The 20,777-nt window shown below is 45.2% G+C and overlaps 1 protein-coding gene across 1 annotated transcript in view; it reads right to left on the bottom strand.

The window, feature by feature from the left end:
• The window catches only part of FOXJ3 (forkhead box J3), a gene marked incomplete in the record, with an annotated part of 1,121,635 nt that overhangs the window by 994,792 nt on the left and 106,066 nt on the right, over positions 1–20,777 (bottom strand).

The following is a 20,777-nucleotide window of genomic DNA, read 5'->3' as shown; positions in this document are numbered from 1 at the left end:
AGAGGTGGAAATGCATATGCTGTCAGGCCTTTCCAACTGAAGGATAGAGAATCCACCTTCCATGCTAGTGGGTGGTATGTCCTTGTGCAGAATTTCTTGAGCTGGTGATTGAGTGGGGATGCGAATAGGTCTATTTGTGGCATTCCCCATTTCTTTGTGATGGCCTTGAAGATGTCCGGGTGTAGCATCCATTCGTGAGCATCCGAGGTGGTTCTGCTTAACATGTCTGCTAGGATGTTTTCTTTTCCCGGTACAAATATTGCCTGTAACTGGATGTTGTAGCTCAGAGCCATATTCCAAAGGTCCAGAGTCATTCTGCATAGGGGTATGAATGAGTGCCTCCCTGTTTGTTGATGTACCACATGACTGTGGTGTTGTCCGTCCTTATCATTAAATGGCCTTCTTTGAGGAATGGTCTGAAATTCTGGATTGCTAGTTTTACTGCCAGCATTTCTTTTTGATTTATGTGCAGGTGCAGCTGTTCTGGAGTCCATAATCCTTGTATGCATTTGTCCAGCATGTGTGCCCCCCAGCCTAGGTCTGAGGTGTCCGTTGTGATGGTTTGGCTTGCTTGAAAGTTGTGGAAGGGCAAACCTGGGTTTGACTGGCATGCTTGAGCCCACCATAGGAACTCTTGTTTCAGGCATGGTATTAGTGGGATTTCGGTTTCTAAGCTGTGCCTGTGTTGAGACCATAAATTCTTTAGGTACCACTGTCGCTTTCTCATATGCAGTCTGGCATGGGGGACCAGGATTATGCATGATGCCATGAAGCCCAAGGCCCGCAGTACTTTTCTTGCTGTTAGTTTGTTCTGCTTTGTTAATGCCAAGAAGTAAAGAGGGAGTTGTTCTTGTTTTTCTGCAGTTAGGAATGCCATCTGTTTTACTGTGTCCAATTCCGCACCCAAGAATGCTCTTGTTTGGGATGGTATCAGTCTTGACTTTTTTAAATTGACTGTGTATCCCAGGGCTTGTAGTAAGCAAATGACTTTTTGTAAGTCTTTTGTCAGCTTGCTTTTGTTGTCCGCTTGTATCAGGCAGTCGTCCAGGTATGGATAAATTTGGATTCCCTGTAGCCTGCAATGAGCTATTACTGATGCCAGGCATTTTGTGAATACTCTGGGCGCAGTAGATAAGCCAAAGGGCAATGCTGAGAATTGATAATGCTCTGATCCTGCAAGAAATCCGAGGTATCTTCTGCAATTTGGTCGTATGGGGACGTGCAGGTATGCCTCCTTGAGTTCTAGAGTAACCAGCCAACACTCCTTGCCCAGCATGGGAAGAAGTTGCTGTAGAGTCAGCATTTTGAATTTTGGGACAATGATGAAAGTGTTTAAGACGGACAGGTCGAGAATAGGTCTCCAACTTTTCTCTTTTCTTGGTACTAGGAAGAGTCTGGAGTAGAATCCTTTGCCCTGTTCTGTTAGTGGTACTCTTTCCACAGCTCTCATCTTTGTTAATTGAGCTATCTGTTTTAGAGCTTCTGTTTTTTGATTTGGGAGTAGGTTTGGCATTCCTCTTTTTACTGGTAAGGTGTGGAAGTGAAACCTGTAGCCTTGGTCTATGGTCTGCAAAATCCACTTGTCTTTTGTGATATAGTGCCAATTTTTTGAAAATAAAGCTAACTTTCCGCCTAAAGGTGCTGCTATTTGTTCCCTGGTAGGCGGTGTCAGAGCCAAGTCACTGTGATTGTCCTGTTGCAGTGGCAGTGGTTGTGTCTGTGCCTCGCTGGTTATTGCCTTGCCACTGGCGTCCTCTATAGGCACCTCCTCTGGATTGATTTCTGCCTCTGGCACGTCTATTCCTGCCTCTCTGAGATTTTGAGGAGTCTGGAAAGGACCAATTTTTGGAAGGCCAGTTCCTGCTAAACCTTGGGGGCTGAACCTGTAAGAAATCCTTAACTGTTTGTACAGATTTTGCCTTCTCTTCCATTTTCTTCATTACTTGCTGAGCAGGAATACCAAATAGACTGGCCTTATCCATAGGAGCATCTAACAGCTTTGCTTTAACATGATCCGGCAAGACCTGTTCTTTCAACCATGCATGCCTTCTTATAACTGTGCCAGTCATGGCTGATCTAAATGAAGCCTCCAGTGCATCATAGCCACATTTTAAAGAATGGTTACTAACCTGCTGAATGTTATTCACCATTTCTAAAACATATTTCTTATCTAAGGAGTCATCAGAGGACAGTTTTTTAGTTAACTGATCAAGCATAAAATCTTGGTATTGGATCATATGAAACTGACAGTTCAAAGCTCTAGCTGAGAAAGTAGCAGAGGTGTAAACTTTTTCCCCCATCTCTCTAAGGACCTGGATTCCCTTACAGAAGGGAGAGGGTTTTTTGCTGAGGTCGAAGCTACTGCCTTAGGTCCCTGGAAGATAGTCTCAGGATCTGCAAGTGGGGCCTTGTATAGGTGGTGGAGTGTCTGGTACCCTGTAATACCTATCTGGTTTGGCAGGGGCTGGAGGTAAAGTATCAGGAGCAGTGCAAACATCATTAAATGCATCATCCACAACAGGCAGAACTGGAGGTATAGCTAAGGGCCTATGTTGTGGTAAGTGTAGAAAGGTCCTAAGCCTTTTTCTTGAATCTGAGAAATCTTGTCCCTGCCATTGGAATTGTTCTCTCATGGCATGTAAGGTTTCCCCAAAGGAAAATTCCTCTGGTGGAGAGGCCGAGGGAATAGATTCTTCAGCATCGGAATCTTCATAAGTAGAAAAAGGAGCTTCTGGATGGTCTGTAATGTCTGAATCATCCGAAGAATCATCTGAGGACACTGGCTCTGGGGGCACTGCTCTAGGTCTCTTTTCTGGAGGCTGAGAGGCCCTGTCTGGGTGAGATTGGGATCCCCTAATTAAAGAGATGAGATCCTCTGCCAAAGTAAGCATTTGTGAACTGGAACTGGGCCTGTGTGAGGGGGTCTTAACAGGCACTGATTTTGCAGTTTTGGCTGCTTTAGCCCTGGCAAAGGCCTTAATAGACATGGCTGCAGGAGGCCTAGCAGCACCACGTGCTGGGGTAGAGACATCCAAAGGGATGGTGTCTGATAAATCAATAGGAACCACATTAGTAGGCAAAACTTCAGAGGCCGATTCAACTAGGGTAGCAGGAGCCTCGGTAGTAGTCATGGATTCGGCTGAAGATTGACCCGTTTGCTCGGTTTCGGCCGAAACAGAGACACTCGCGGTTTGCTTAACCGTGGTTTCGGCCGAAACCGCGGACCGCGAGTGTCGGTCTTTTTCTTCAGTTTGAGTAGTCGGAGGATCCGACAGCATAATGTACGCAAAATCTGAGCCGAAAAACTGTTCAGCGAACTCCGACTGACGCCTAAGCGTTCGTCGGTTGAAGGAAGCACAGGCTAAACAGGCTGCTACGTCGTGGTCTGGGCCTAAACAAGGTAAGCAGTAAGAGTGGAAATCCTTATGAGGTATTTGTTTCCCACAAGTTAAACAATTATTGACTTTTTCTGACATCGGCTGAGGCAAGAAAGAGTCCCCAACGGAAGTCTTCGAAGTAGCATTCGGTAGTAGTAATCTCTGGATCTGACCGACCGGCACTTGCAAACAGCTTCTGCTTCGGGCGCCACGCGGCAAGAAAGACTGAGGAAAATGGCGTCGGCTGATGCCTTTATACCCGAAGACCAGGAGAGATGACGTCGGGTGAAGTGCGACACCAGCCGAGGCCAGACCCAGACTTTGGAATCCGGCCGACCGAAGGGCTGCCTGACGACAGGACAACCCATTTGTTATGACTGCAGATGCATCCTTGAAGGACATCATAATAATTATCCCAAAGGAAAGGCAGCAACCCCAAACTATAGAGGGGAAGGAGGGAGGGAAAATAGGACTGCAGCAATGTGGATCCTCGAACATCTACATTTATGGTAGGTACAAAACTGTACTATGTTCTTCGTCTCACATTGCTGCAGTCATAACCTGTGGGTAGAATCCCAAAGCCAAGGAAAAGGGAGGCTGGCAAACTAAAAAGCATTAGGAGCTGCTAACATGCCCTGCAAAACTGCAGTGGCAAACCCAGCCCTAGACTTGGAATAAAGAGGGAGATGGTAATGCTTAGTAAAAGTGTGTACTGAACTCCAAGTAGCTGCCTCCAAAATATCCTTAGTAGCTACCCCCCTCAAAAAAGCAGTGGATGTGGCAGTAGCCCTAGTGGAATGAGGTCTGATCCCAGCAGGAACATTCTTCCCATGATGAGAATAACAAAAAGCAAAACAATGACCAATCCACTTAGAAATAGTTTGCTTTGAAACAGCTTTCCCTTGTGAACCCAAAGCAAAAGAAATAAATAACTGTTGAGTCTGTCTGAACTCTTTAGTTCTGCTCAAATAATAGCGTAGCTGCCTGTGAATGTCCAAAGAATGCAAGACTTTTTCCCCCTTATTTTGTTGATCAGCATAAAAAGTAGGCAAATGAATAGACTGGTTCAAGGCCACATCAGAAATCACTTTAGGCATAAAAGTAGGGTTAGTACGCAAAGACACCCTATCCTTATGGAATATCAGAAAGGGTTCAACTGCCATGAGTGCCTGCAATTCAGATACCCTCCTAGCAGAAGTAATGGCCAACAAAAAAGCAGTCTTCCAAGACAAAACTTCAACTCAGACGTAGCTGCAGGTTCAAAAGGAGGTAAAGTAAGCTTCTCCAACACAAAATTGAGATCCCAGGAAGGAGTAGGAGCTCTACGTGGGGGTCTTATATTTTTTGCCCCTCTAAGAAATTGCTTAAACAAAGTGAGAAAATAAAGGAGGGTCACAATCATAGTGAGCAGAAATGGCTGCAGCATGAACCTTCACAGAGGAAAATGACAAACCCTTGTCTAGTAATTCAGTAAGGTACTGTAGCGTAAAACTCAAATTAGGTACTGAGACATCAAAGCCCTTTGCTGTGCTCCAAAGAAAAAATCTCCTCCATTTATCAGCATAAACTTTTCTAGTACTAGGCCGCCTGGCTTCCAAAATGACATCTAAAACCTGTTGAGGAAGCAGAGACCCCACAGGCTTTAAAACAGAATACGCCAGGCTGTTAGATGCAGGGACTTCACCCTGACATTGAGAAAATGATTGCTTGACTGGGACAACAAGTGAGGAATCTGTGGCAAAGGCCAAGGAGGCTCCTGAATTAAACTCCTCAGCAGAGGATACCAGTGCTGACGTGGACAATCTGGTGCTATTAGAATCATGCAAGGCTTGTCCCGCCTGACTTTCAAGAGTACCTTGGGAAGGAGAGGCAGAGGAGGGAAAGCATAGACGTGAAGGTTGTTCCAACTGAAAGAGAGCATCCACTTTCCAAGCTTTTGGGGGAAACATCTTTGTGCAAAATTTTGGCAGTTGGAAATTTAGTGGAGAAGCGAACAGATCTATGTCTGGAGTTCCCCAAGCCACTGTCAACTGTTGGAATACCTGAGGATCCAATTTCCACTCGTGGGGATCCACAATTTGTCTGCTCAATACATCTGCTAGGGAGTTCTGTGCTCCTGGCAGAAACCGTGCTTGAAGACTGATGTTCAAACTCAGAGCAGTCTCCCACAATATCATTGCTTGTCTGCAAAGAGGGTAAGAATGGGTTCCCCCCTGCTTGTTGATGTACCACATGACTGTTGTGTTGTCTGTTCGAATCAACACCTGCCCTGGCTGAAGTAGGTCCTTGAAGGCCATCAGGGCAAATTGGACTGCTAACATCTCCTTCATGTTGATATGCAAATGTAGTAGTCTGGGAGGCCACGTGTCTTGAATCCATTTCCCATTGAAGTGTGCTCCCCAAGCCAAGTCCGAGGCATCCGTCGTTTATGATCTGACTCGCCTCTTGTCGGGTCACAGAGAGTCCCTTGTTTAGGTGACATTCCAGAGCCCACCACAAGAATTCCTTCTGGATGCAAGGTATTATCCGAATGACAGTGTCCAATTCGTGGCAGTGTTGAGTCCATACACTTTTGAGATACCATTGTAGCTTCCTCATATGCAGTTTGGCATTGGGAAGTACTAGAATGCAAGATGCCATGAACCCCAAGGCTTGAAGGACTGTCCTTGCAGTCAGCCTGGACACTACTGATAACTGCTGGAAGTATAGATGAAGAGTTCTTTGTTTGTCCGGGGTCAGAAATGCCATCTGAGAAGCTGTATTCAGTCTCACACTCAAAGCACATGTCCTGAGAGGGCACTAGACTGGACTTTATTTCGTTCACAGAATACCCTAGGCACCTTAAAACTGCCATTACATACTGTAGATGTTGAAGTAGCTTGTCTTTGTCTTGAGCAAGAATCAGGCAATCGTCCAGATAAGGATAAATTTGTATTCCCCTCTGTCTGAAGAAAGCAATTACAGGAGCCAGAACTTTTGTGAACATCCTGGGCACAGTAGATAAACCAAAGGGCAATGCAGAGAACTGATAATGAGAAGTACCAGCCCGAAATCGCAGGAATCTCCTGCAGCTGGGCCTGATAGGAATGTGAAGATAGGCCTCGGAGATCCAGGGTTACCATACAGTGATCTTTGCCTAGCATAGGTAGAAGTTGTTGTAATGTTAACATCTTGAACTTTGGAATATTTAGGTAGGTATTGAGAATGGACAAATCCAGAATTGGCCTCCAAGTGTTTCCTTTCTTTGGCACTAGGAAAAAACGGGAATAAAACCCTAGGCCTCCTTCTGACGGATGTACCACCTGGATGGCCCCCATCTGCAAAAGCAAAGAAATTTGCTCCTGAGCCTCCAGCCTTTGCTGAGGAGGCACATCCGGCATACCTTTGAAAGTAGGAAAAGTGTGAAAATAAAACTTGTAGCCTTGATTTATTATTTCCAACACCCATTTGTCCTGGGTGACAAAATGCCAGTTTTGTTTGAAAAGTGCCAACTTTCCTCCTAGAGGAGCTGCCAGAAAAGAAGGATCTGGCAGCTGAAGATACAGGTCATTGGGTCTGTTTACGAAAAGGCTGACCCCTGCCCTCACCAGAAGACTGTGCAGGAGAACTCCAAGTCCTAGGTCTGAAAGAACCCTGAGCGTGAGCCCTGCCTCTACCACGTCTAGACCTGCCTTTAGACTGATAATCCGAAGAAGGGTAGGACCATCCTCTAGCAGGCCAATTCCTGCTAAACTTAGGGGGCTGCACCTGCAAAAACACCTTGACTGTCTGCATAGACTTAGCCTTATCTTCCATCTTTTTCAAAACTGACTCCACAGGAGAACCAAAAAGAACTTCTGATTGAAGAGGAGCATCCAAAATCCGAGCTTTAACATGCTCTGACAAATTTTGATCCTTAAGCCAGGCATGTCTACGAATAACTGAACCTGTAGCAGCCACCCTGGATGAAGCCTGAAGAGCATCGAAACCACACTGCAAGGAATGTTTTCCAACTTGATCTGATGCATGAACCAACTCCTGCAATTCCTTACACTCTATACCCTCAGATAAAGCATCCACCTTAGATTTCAATTGGCCTAACAAAAAGTTCTGATACTTCAGCATATGAAACTGGCAATTTAAAGCCCTCATAGCTAACGTAGAGGAGGTGTACACTTTTTTCCCCCACCTATCCAACGCTCTAGAATCTTTATCCAAAGGAACTGGATTCTTAACCACAGAAGCCCTGACACCCTTCGGCCCTTGAATAATAGTTTCCGGGTCAGCTCTAGGACTCTTGTACAAATATTTATGTGCTTCTGCAACTCTGTAATATTTGTCTGGCTTGACAGGGGCAGGGGGTAAAGAATCAGGATTAAGGGAAGCTTCAGAAAAAACATCCTGAACAACATCTAAGACAGGGGGAATAGCCAAGGGCCTATGTTGTGGCAAAAACAAACATGCCCTAAGCCTTTTTTGAGAATCTGAAAAATCCTGACCTTCCCACTTGAAATGTTCCCTCATGGAATGTAAAGTTTCAGAAAAGGAAAAATCCTCTGGAGGAGAAGCAGAAGGACAGGAATCCTCTGCATCCGAATCTGAGTAGGGAGGAAAATCCTGAACATCTTCAGCCGAGGACTCAGAGTAGTCTGAAGAATGCTCCATTCCCTCTAAATCTGCCTCCACCCTAGGCCTCTTCTCTGGGGGGGGCATAGAACCCCTGATCAAAGTAATCAAATCCTCTGCCATTTTCAACATATGTTTTTTAGGAACAGAGGCTGAAGAGCTAGGACTATGGCCAGGGCCAGTAAGACAAGGTTTAGCCTTAGCATGGCCTTTAGCCACTGAGGTAGAAGGCCTAATAATCTTTTGTAAGGATGGAACTACAGATACCGGAGAAGCACCCTCGGCCTGGCCTAACTCCTGAGAGGCCAACTCCTGCAAAAGTAAAGGTTCCCCCTGGGATTCAGCCGAGGCCTCGGCCGGATCCACAGGTTCAACCGGAGGTTCCATAGAACCGGCGTCCGCAACGGACGACTCATCCGGTTTAGACCTCAAAGATTTATCTTTACGCTTTTTAGCGGTAGCGGGCGGAGGATCCAACGGCATGTTATAGTTACACCGCTTACCGAAAACAAGCCTGACACAGTCTAAATCTTCGTTTAATGGTGCGCTTATTAAATCTAGCACAAAAGCGACACCCGACTACGTCGTGTTCAGGCCCCAAACAAGGAATACAGAGAGAATGATAGTCCCTATGAGGTATCCGTTTCCCACAAGAAATACAATTATTAACCTTTTCTGACATCCGGATAACTGAGGCAAGAAGACAAAAATTTCCCCAACGGGGTACTTAGCCCAACTTGGTCTTCGGTCTGAAACTAGATAAATGAAAATTTCAGAACGCCGAACGGCACTTGCAAACACTGCTTCTGCTTCGGACCACGCGGCAAGAAAGACTGAGGATATGGCGTCGGTCATGCGCTTAAGTACTACTACGTACTGACGTCAGCACTGGGCTACCATGACAGACGCCAGCCTAACTCTTTGGTATTCGGGCCGACCGAGGACAGCGGACTACCCACAGGTTATGACTGCAGCAATGCGAGACGAAGAACATCCTAAGAGACGAAGGGCTGAAAAACAGAGATTTCCTGAATCAGCCTTCCATTCTTTATCACACTTCCTGACCAACTCTACAGCAGAAAGTCCAAATACTAAATCTATATCCAAGGGAGAATTCGAAATTTCATGTTTGACATCTTTCAGGAGGTTCTGAAAAATCCAGCCAAGCAAACTTACTTAAAACAGCTCCAGTGGCAGCAGTCCTGGAAATGGTATCTGCAGTCAAATACTCTGAGCAAGGACTTCAGAAACAGAAAAAAAAAAACACAATGCAGATTTTTCCTCACAAGAAGCAAATACCAAACACATTCCCCATACTTTCCCAATTTGTCAGGATAAATTTCAACACATGAGCCTGGCAGTTTAGAATTCTAAAAATCAAAGTTGCAGAAGCAAACAGTTTTCCCCAAACTCGAAGCTTTTCCATCCTTAAAACTGCTCCTGCGGCACACAGAGGTAAAACCTGGACTACAGCCCAGGCCTCAAAGGTTCGATTAGAGTCTCAAGACATCCAATGGGGCATCAGGGAGGGATGGCTGCGCCCATCCCAGGGTGTAGTGGTATATGGGAGTCTCTTGACAATAACCCCTGATGGAGGCCAGGGATGTTGCCAGAGGAGGCATGGTCAGCGGGTGGCAGTAGGCTGGACTGAGCTGCTGCAGAGGTGGGTTGATACGACAAGACCACATTGCATGCCTACTCAGGGACAATACCACACTGCCACAAAGGAAGAGGGGAGAAACAAGGTGTACCAAGCAAGACCTTCCCCTCTCCCGGATGGAAGTTCAGATGTGAAGCCTCTTTGCCTTCAATCAGAGATCAGCCCCAGCAATTATCAGAATAAAAGTTTAAGGGGCAAGGAGTGGCTGGTAGACTCTGAGCAGATTGGGAACAAGGGCCAGGTTGGCAAAATAGAAGGAAAAATGAAAGGGGGGGGGACAAAACAGCTTTCCCATCTTTATCAGAAGAGAGAAGGATTAGAATTAATATTTGTTTAGAAGCAACTGGGATTTACTAAAGATATAGCTGCCTGGCCAGATCTGGGATTGGTGTGTGTATTAAAAAAAAAAAAAAAAAAAAAAATTAAGACTGAGCAGAAAAAAAAATTAAGACTGAGCAGCTTCATCTGTCTGCTTTCTTCAAGGCAACAGGTTGACAGTCAGGGAAATTGCAGGTTGTGACAAAAACATCCCTCCAATTCTGGCAGACTTGGAGAATAAGAAGAGAAAGTTCTAGAAATTCCAGTTTTAGCAAGTCGTAATTTTCTAAACAGACAAAAGCCTCAGTATTTCTCACTGAAAATATTTCCAGGATGGAAATACCACACACTTCTCAGAATCAGTCTCCGTAACCCAATGAGGGAAAGAAAACTGCACTTGTCCCTTCACAGCTCTCTACAGATTCAATTTCTTGAACCTATTCGGGGGGGGGTCCCTTTTTCTTTTACTACAAACTGCCTTACGGGTCAAGAGTCTGCACAAGACCTTGAGCCTATCCAAACTAATATTTGGAGAAAAGACAAATGTTAAGTTCTATTTTTGACAGGAAGTTGTGTACATAAAAAGTACAGTTTTGTACCTACCATAAATGTAGATGTTCGAAGATCCACATTGCTGCAGTCCTAACACTTGGGGTAGTCCGCTGTCCCAGTCGGCCCGAATACCAAAGTATAAGGCTGACGTCGGTCAAGGCGCATTTGACTGACATCAGGACGTCAGGGTACAAATGCGCATGACCGACGTCATATCCTCAGTCTTTTCTTGCCCCAGATGTCAGAAGACCCTAAAAAGATAAGGCCAAAACCAAAAAACACCAAACACTCCTGTACCTAATATATGTACAATATATACAAATTTTCAAAAATAGAACCCCACCCACACAACCACCCCTAAACACAGAGGGGAAGGAGGGAGGGTATTGGACTGCAGCAATGTGGATCTTGAACATCTACATTTATGGTAGGTACAAAACTGTACTATGTTCTTCATCTCACATTGCTGCAGTCCTAACACTTGGGTAGAATCCCAAAGCAGAGGTAAGGGAGGATGGCTAAACTATAATGAAGCAGGAGCTGCCAAAATGCCCTGCAACACAGCAGTGGCAAAACCAGCCCTGGATTTAGAATAGAGAGGAAGGTGGTAATGCTTGGAGAAAGTATGCACTGAACTCCAAGTAGCTGCCTCCAAAATATCCTTAGTTGCCACCCCTTAGAAATGCTGTTGAAGTGGCAGTAGCCCTCGTGGAATGAGGCCTAATCCCAGCTGGAATCTCCTTGCCATGATGGGAATAACAGAATGCAATGCAAAACCCAATCCACTTAGATATAGTTTGTTTTGACACAGGCTTGCCCTGGGAACTCAAAGCAAAAGAAACAAACAACTGCTGAGACTGCCTAAAATCCCTAGTCCTGCTTAAATAATAACGCAACTGCCTGTGTACATCTAAAGTGTGCAAAATCTTTTCCCCTTATTTTGGGGATCTGCATAAAAAGTAGGCAAATGAATAGTTTGGTTTAAAGCCACACTAGAAACCACCTTAGGCATAAATGAAGGATTAGTACGTAATGATACCCTATCCTTATGAAAAATCAAAAAGGCTCAACGCCATAAGGGCCTGCAATTCAGAAACCCTTCTTGCAGAAGTAATGGCCAACAAAAAGCAGTCTTCCATGACAAGTATTTCAATTCAGCAGTAGCCGAGGCTCAAAAGGTTGTAGAGTAAGTTTCTCCAACACAAAATTGAGGTCCCAAGCAGGAGTAGGAGCTCTCGTGGGGTCTTATATTCTTTGCCCCTCTAAGAAATTGCTTGAACAAAGGATGAGAAAACAATGGTGGGTCACAATCATAGTGAGCTGAAATTGCTGCAGCATGAATCTTAATGGAAGAGAAAGACAAACCTTTGTCCAATAACTCAGTAAGATATTGAAGAGCCACACTCAAATTAGGCTCAGAAACATTCAAATCCTTTGCTGCACTCCAAAATAAAAATCTCTTCCATTTTTCTGCATACACTTTACGCGTACCAGGTCTTCTGGCTTCCATAATCACATTCAAAACTTGTTGAGGAAGTTGAGACCTGCTGTGGTTCAAAACAGAATATGCCAGGCTGTTAGATGAAGAGAGTGAAGCTTGACATTGAGAAGATGACCGTCCCTCTGAGACAAAAGGTGTGGAATTAAAGGTAAAGGCCATGGAGGCTTCCTTACCAGATTCCGCAGTAATGGGTACCAGTGTTGCCGAGGCCAATCTGGAGCTATCAAAATCATCCTTGGCTTGTCTTGTCTGACCTTTAGGAGTACCTTTGGGAGGAGAGGCAGAGGTGGAAAGGCATACACATGAAGATTTTCCCAACTGAACGAAAGAGCATCCACTTTCCAAGCTGTGCGATGAAACCTTTTCGTGCAAAACTTTGGCAGCTGGTGGTTTAGTGGAGAAGCGAACAGATCTATGTCTGGAGTTCCCCAGGACACTGTCAATTGTCGAAATACATGAAGATCCAGTTTCCACTCGTGGGGATCCATGATTTGCCTGCTTAACACATCTGCTAAGGAGTTCTGTGCTCCTGGCAGAAACCTTGCCTGTAGATTTAGCTGCAAGCTGAGCGCAGTCTCCCACAAAATCATTGCTTGCCTGCATAGAGGATAAGAATGTGTTCCCGCTTGCTTGTTGATGTACCACATGACAGTTGTGTTGTCTGTTAGAATCAACACCTGCCCAGGAAGAAGTAACTCCTTGAAAGCCATTAATGCAAACTGGACTGCTAACATCTCCTTCATGTTGATATGTAGATGCTGTAGTCTGGCAGGCCACTTGTCCTGTATCCACTTTCCATTCAGATGAGCTCCCCAAGCTATGTCTGAGGCATCTGTCGTTAGAATCTGACTCGCCTCTGGCCGGGTCACAGAGAGTCCCTTGTTTAGGTGACATTCCTGAGCCCACCACAAAATTCCTTTTGAATGCAAGGTATTATTGGAATGACAGTGTCCAAATCCTGGCAGTGCTGTGTCCATACATTTTCTAGATACCATTGCAGCTTCCTCATATGCAGTTTGGCATTGGGAAGCACCAGAATACAAGATGCCATGAACCCTAATGCTTGAAGGACTGTCCTTGCAGTCAGCACGGACTAATGAGATAGTTGATGGAAGTAAAGGGATAGACTCTTTTGTTTGTCCGGGGTTAAAAAGGCCATCTGGGCTGCTGTATTCAGTCTCACACCCAGAAAGCACATGTCTTGAGAGGGTACTAGACTGGACTTTATTTCGTTCACAGAATACCCCAGGCATCTTAGCACTGCTATCACATATTCCAGATGCTGAAGAAGCTCGTCCTTGTCTTGAGCCAGAATCAGACAGTCGTCCAAGTAAGGATAGATTTGTATTCCTTTTAGCCTGAAAAAAAGCTACAACTGGAGCCAGAACTTTTGTGAATACTCTGGGCAGTAGATAAGCCAAAGGGCAATGCAGAGAACTGATAATGTGAATTTCCAGCTCGGAAACGCAGATGCTTCCTGCAACTGAGTCTGATAGGCACATGAAGGTAAGCCTCCTTGAGATCTAAAGTTACCATCCAGTGATCTTTGCCCAGCAGAGGTAAAAGCTGTTGTAACGTCAACATTTTGAACTTGGGAATGTCCAAATAAGTGTTGAGGATAGACAAATCCAAAATTGGTCTCCACGTGTTCCCCTTTCTTGGTACTAGGAACAGGCGAGAATAAAATCCTAGGCCCCTTTCTGGCACAGGAACCGGCTGAATGGCCCCTATCTGGAGCAACAGAGAAATTTGCTTGTGAGCCTCTTTTCTTTGTATAGGAGGAATGTCTGGCATGCCTTTGAAAGGAGGCAAGGTATGGAAATAAAACCTGTAACCGTGGTGAACGATATCCAATACCCATCTGTCTTGGGTAATAACACTCCAATTTTCTTTGAAAAGTGCCAGCCTTCCTCCCAAAGGTGCTGCCAGGCGAGAAGGCTCTGGCAGCTGAAAAGGCAAGTCATTGGGTCTGCTTACGAAAGGACTGACCCCTGCCCTCACCAGAAGACTGGGCAGGCGAACTGCCTGTTCTAGGCCTAAAAGAACCTTGAGCTCTGCCCCTACCACGTCTAGATCTACCCCTAGACTGAGAATCATAAGAAGGATAAGTCCACCCCTTAGTAGGCCAATTTCTACTAAACTTTGGAGGCTGAACCTGCAAAAATCTTTAACAGTCTGCATAGACTTAGCCTTGTCCTCCATTTTCTTTAAAACTGCTTCCACAGGCGCACCAAATAACACATCAGATTGTAAAGGAGCATCTAAAATCCTTGTCTTTACATGTTCAGCTAAATTCTGATCCCTCAGCCAGGCGTGCCTCGAAGAACAGAACCAGTGGCTGCCACCCTCGAAGAGGCCTGTACAGCATCAAAACCACATTGCAAGGAATGCTTACCCACCTGTTCAGAAACATGAACCAAATCCTGCAACTCTTTACACTCAATACCTTCCGCCAGAGCATCCACCTTAGACTTCAATTGTGAAAGGAGATAATTTTGGTATTTCAACATGTGAAACTGGCAATTCAAAGCCCTCATGGCTAAAGTGGAAGAAGTATACACCTTTTTCCCCCATCTATCCAAAGCCCTTGCCTCTTTATCAGAAGGAACAGGATTTTTAACAACAGAAGCCTTAACACCTTTAGGGCCCTGAGAAACCGTTTCTGGGTCTGCCGTAGGACTCTTAAAAAGATACTTATGAGCTTCAGGCACCCTATAATACCTGTCCGGTTTAACTGGGGCAGGAGGCAAAGAGTCAGGGTTCAGGGAAGCCTCTGCAAAAACATCCTCTACCACATCCAGAACAGGAGGTATAGCTAAAGGCCTATGCTGGGGTAGAAACAAAAATTCCCTAAGCCTTTTCCTAGAATCAGAGAAATCTTGACCTTCCCATTTAAAATGCTCCCTCATGGAATGAAGAGTCTCTGAAAAAGAAAAATCCTCAGGAGGAGAAGCCGAAGGTGTAGAGTCATCTACATCAGAATCAGAATAAGGAGGATACTCCTGCAAGTCTTCAGCCGAAGACTCAGAAGCCTCCGAACACTGCTCAAAACTCTCAAGCTCAGGTTCCACCCTAGGCCTCTTATCAGGGGGGGGTAAAGAACCTCTAATCATAGTAATCAAATCTTCTGCCATTTTAAGCATATGTTTCTTAGGCAGAGACCCTGAAGAACTAGGGAGACCCCACTGAAGTTAACCCTGGCCGGCCTCTAGAAGGAGCCTTGGAAACAGAAGGGAGGGCCTAACCACCTTAGAAAGGGAGGGGAGAACAGCTACCTGAGAAGCCCCTTCCGCCTGGCCTACCTCCTGAGAGGACACATCTTGTAACAGTAAAGTCTCTCCCTGAGAATCCAGAGGAACTTCTGGTAGAACCACCGGCTCCACCGAGCCCTCTAAAGAACCGACGTCCGGGACAGACGGTTCTTCCACCCTAGGCTTCGCTGCTTTGTCTTTGCGCTTTTTAGACGAAGCGGGCGTCGGAGCATCCGACGGCATGTTGTAATTACAACGCTTCCCAAAAACTAACCTGGTACAATCTAATCTTCTCTTAATAGTGCGTTTGTTAAATCTAGCACAAGAGCGACAACCAACAACGTCGTGCTCAGGCCCTAAGCAAGGTATACACAATGTATGGTAATCTCTATGAGGTATCTGTTTCCCACAAGAAATACAGTTATTCACTTTTTCTGACATCCGGTTCAATACTGAGGCAAGAAAAAACCAAAATATTCCCCAACGGGGTACTTAGCCAACTTTGATTCGGTCTGAAACTCCGACTTCAGAAAATTTCAGAACGCCAACCTGCACTCGCAATACTGCTTCTGCATCGGACCATGCGGCAAAAAAGACTGAGGATATGACGTCGGTCATGCGCATTTGTACCCTGACGTCCTGATGTCAGTCAAATGCGCCTTGACCGACGTCAGCCTTATACTTTGGTATTCGGGCCGACTGGGACAGCGGACCAAGTGTTAGGACTGCAGCAATGTGAGATGAAGAACATCAGTCCTAATACTGGCAGCAACAGCCTCCCCAGAGATGAGCACAGCATATTGGCTAAGCAGGGCCACATTCCCTGCAACCTCTCCCATAATTGGCAAGACTGGCTCTCTCGTGCCCACTCAGGTGATCTGAAAATCCAGAAAGGATGCAATTAACCCCATGACCATGGTAGCTGTATGGACTACACCAAGGGATCTGAAAGAAAAGAGAAGTGGTCTGAGGAACCAGCTTCGACCATAGTGGAACATGCCTGTCCATAAAACCACAACTACTGTAACAGTGGTCATAATGATGGAATATCCATCACAATGCAGGATGGTATACACCACAGGCCCCCGAGGTAGTGTCCTGCTGCTACTGCAAGCAATAAGGAAGGAGATTTTAATTCATGAAGGCTTAGCACATGCAAACCCCCCCCCCCCCATCAGAAAAAAAAACACAAAAAAACAAACAGATTTATTACTGCACCTGGGAAAATCTGTCAGCATTTTGTAGTTTGTTGTTGTTGCGTCTTTCGGCTTTTCTCGGTTAGGGGTCGCCACAGTGGAACTCCGGTCTGCTAATGATTGGCAGTAGATTTTTACGTGCCGAGTTGCCGGCCCTGACGCACAACCTTCAACAAAGGTACGCCCATTCACGGATGTCTTCACACAGAAGACAGCTCTAGCTGAGGTGGAATTATAGTCTCCCAGTGTTGCTACATAAGTTTCAACTATATACAGTCACAGCTACTATCAATATAAAGAAAACAAGTAGATGCTTTTTAGCTGAAGTGTTTGAACATTTACAGAAGTTATTTATCAATATCCAGACTGCTGACAGCCCAAATGGGAGATGGCAAGTAGTAGGAGCAATATGCTACTCTGAACCTATTCCCTGGAGGTGTTCTTATCAGGTGGTAAAAGGTATGCACTCTCCATGCTCCAACTGTGCTGCTCTTAATTTAAGACCATGACTTTAGGGCAGCTCGGAAGTTAACATTCTGAAATTTATGTCACAATGTGTTTTGGTTCGATTGACCTATTACTCTAAATTTTGGCCATCTTTGGAATTAGGTAAAGTTTTAACGATATCCTAATCCTTTTGTCTCTAAGAAATGTCCCCATTTTTTCTTTAACAATTGTCCCAGTAGTTCTGAAGTATTCTGCACTTGAAGTGACGTCAGAAAAATGGTAGATGCACAAGGGAATATCTGAAATTCTACTGAATAACATTCTGAAAAGATTTGATGAATGTCTATAATGATCTTCCAGCTTGCCAAGGAGCAAAAGAAGTAAAACTGTCAAAAAACAGGCATATGGATAGCAAAAAGGTGACGTGGATGGCAAAAAGGTGACGTGGAAACAGAATGCCGATCATAAAAGTACAGTTGTGTACCTACCATAAATGTAGATGTTAGAGTGTATTCACTGTTGCAGTCATTACTGTTGGGTTATCCTGCTGGCAGGCTACCTGTAGTCGGCCCGATTCCAAAGTCTAGGTCCGGCGTCGGCAGCTGTCGCCTCTTCCCTGATGTCAGTGCGCCAGGGGTGTAAAAGCAGTAGCAGACGCCATTTTCTTCAGTTTTTCTTGCCCCACGATGTTAGGTGCCCCTAAATTGGAAGGCTGAAAGAATATGCCAATAAAAATACATGCACAGAAATAACATGTACTTCATCTACAAGCAAATACACCAATAAGGTTGTATAGGATAGAAAAGTGTAGATAAGCCCCAGCAAAGAAAAGGGGGATGGTGGGTGGGTAACCTGGACTACAACAGTGAACACATTCGAACATCTCCAATTATGGTAGGTACACAACTGTACTATGTTCATCATGTTTCACTGTTGCAGTCATTACTGTTGGGTTGAATCCCAAAGCTGAGGTAGGGTGGCTGGTCTAAATAGGATTTGGAGAGGCTATGAGGCCCTGCAGAACTGCAGTGGCAAAGCCTGCCCTGGACTTGAATAGAGAGGTAAATGGTAGTGCTTTGTGAAAGTGTGCACTGAACTCCAAGTTGCAGCCTCTAAGATATCTTTGGTTGGTACTCCTCTGAGGAAGGCTGCTGAGGTGGCTGCTGCTCTGGTGGAATGAGGCCTAATGTCCTTAGGCACTGATTTGCCATGTTGCAAATAGCAGAAACTGATGCAATGGCCTATCCATTTTGAAATGGTCTGTTTTGAGATGGCCTTTCCCTGTGAACTTGCAGCATATGACACTAAAAGTTGGAAAGGCCGAGTTTTTCTGAAAACTTTAGTTCTGTCCAAGTAGAATCTCAGCTGCCTGTGTATGTCCAAAGAATGCATAATTTTCTCTCCCTTGTTCTGTGGATTAGGATAAAAAGTTGGCAAGTGAATGGTTTGGTTAAGGGCCACACTGGACACCACCTTAGGCATAAATGTAGGGTTTGTCCTCAGGGAAACCCTGTCTGGATGGAAAATGATGAAAGGTTCCACAGCCATGAGTGCTTGTAGCTCTGAGACCCATCTTGCAGAGGTTATTGCCAGGAGCAGAGCTGTTTTCCAGGATAAGAATTTTATATCTGCTGTTGATGCTGGCTCGAAGGAAGGCAGTGTGAGTTTTTCCAAAACATAATTGAGGTCCCATTGGTGCTCTCTTAGGAGGCCTAATGTTTTTGGCTTCCTCTGAGGTACTGCTTTAGTAACGGATGAGAAAAGATAGGTGGTTCCGTATTGTAATGAGCTGAAATGGCAGAGGCATGAATCTTAATAGATGAGAAGGAAAGGCCTTTGTTTAGCATCTCAGTTAGGTATTGTAAAATCTGAGGGATACTTGGCACACTCGTGTTTATGCCTGGTTCCAAGCAGAGAATCTCTTCCATTTTTCTGCATAAGATTTTCTGGTACTGGGTCTTCTGGCCTCCAAGATAACGTCCATTAACAGCTTTTGTAAGTGGAGTGTTCTGAATGGTTACTTTATCCGCCATGCTGCCAGATTTAAGGTCCTGAGTTGGCTGTGCAGGATCTGACTTTTATTGCATCAGCAATTGAGAGATTTGAGGCAATATCCATGCTGGGCCTTGAGACAAGCTCTTCAGAATAGGGTACCAGTGCTGGCGTGGCCAGTCTGGTGCAATCGGTATCATGTTTGGCTTCTCTTGTCTGACCTTTAGGAGTGCCCTGGGAAGAAGGCGCAAAGGGGGAAAAGCATATAATGTTAGATTTTTCCAGCTGAAGAATAGGGCGTCCACTTTCCATGCTTGTTTGTGATATATCCTTGTGCAAAATTTTTGCAATTGGCAGTTGAGGGGAGGCAAATAGATCTATGTCTGGGCATCCCCATTTCTTTGTTATCATGTTGAAGACTTGTGGATCCAGCTTCCATTCGTGGGGATCCATGAGGTTTCTGCTTAGTTCGTCTGCCAGAGTATTTGTTTTTCCTGGCAGGAATTGTGTGCTTGCAGGTGAACTTGAAAAGCCAATGCCGTGTCCCATAAGGTCATTGCTTGCCTGCAAAGGGGGAAGGAATGTGTACCCCCCCCTGCTTGTTTATGTACCACATGACCGTAGTGTTGTCTGTCTATCAGTAGTTGTCCTGGATGAAGCAGGTCCTTGAAGGCTGTCAGGGCATTTTGAACAGCTAGCATCTCTTTTTGATTGATGTGAAGATGCATTTGGTTTGCAGGCCACGTGCCCTGAATACATTTTCCTGCCATATGTGCCCCCCAGGCATAGTAGGATGCATCCGTTGTCAGTGTCTGTCTGGCTGTGGGTAACCTGAATGGCAGACCCTTGTTGTGGTGAGTGGCTTTTGCCCACCATCGAAACTGCTGTTGCAGGCAGGGAATGAGTGCAATTACTGTCTCCAGGCTGTGGCAATGTTGAGTCCAAACACTTTTTAGATACCACTGTAGTTTCCTCATATGCAGTTTGGCATATGGAATTAGCAGGATGCCATGAAATCCAAGGCCTGCAGGATTTTCCTTGCAGATAAGTGGGATTTTGTTGCCAATGTCTTGAAGTAAGTAGTCAGATGCTTTGGTTTGTCTGGCATGAGATATCTGGGTAGTTGTGTTTAAGCTTGCACCCAGGAATATTCTCTTGAGCGGGCACTAGTTTTGATTTCTTTTAGTTTACTGTGTACCCTAGGCCAATTAGTAATCTCTTTACAAACGCCAGATGCTTTAGAAGAATGTCTTTATTCTCTGCTTGAATTAGGCAGTCGTCCAAGTAGGGATAAATTTGAATTCCTCTGTCTGCAAAACGCAATTACTGGTGCCAGGCATTTTGTTAAGACCCTGGGCGCAGTAGATAAGCCAAAGGGCAGTGCAGAGAATTGGTAATGCATTGAGCCAGCTATGAATGAGGTATCTTCTGCAAGATTGCCTGATTGGGACATGCAGGTATGCCTCTTTTAGGTCCAAGGTTACGAGCCAAGCCTTGTTGCCCATCATGGGCAGTAGCTGCTGTAGAGTCAACATCTTGAATTGTGGAACTTCCAGAAATGTATTTAGTATAGACAGGTCCAGTAATGGTCTCCAGGTTTTGTCCTTTCTGGGTACTAGAAAGAGTCTGGAGTAAAATCCTTGCCCCTGTTCTTGTTGCGGTACTTGCTGAATGGCCCTCATGTCCATGAGGGCTGTAATTTGTTTTTGTCTCTCTGCCCATTGATTGTGTGGCAGGTCTGGCATACCTTTTGACCTTGGTAGAGTGTGGAAATGGAACCTGTAGCCTTGGGTAATCCTTTGCCAATTTGAAGAAAAAAGTGCTAGTTTTCCCCCACCAGGGGGCTGCCAATAGAGAATTGCTTGGATTTGGTAGAGG

The sequence above is a fragment of the Protopterus annectens genome, chromosome 2.part0 (assembly GCF_019279795.1).
Source record: "Protopterus annectens isolate FY-2018-M chromosome 2.part0, PAN1.0, whole genome shotgun sequence".
In the NCBI taxonomy this organism is placed as follows: Eukaryota; Metazoa; Chordata; order Ceratodontiformes; family Protopteridae; genus Protopterus; species Protopterus annectens.
This window is presented reverse-complemented; position numbering and strand designations above follow the sequence as displayed.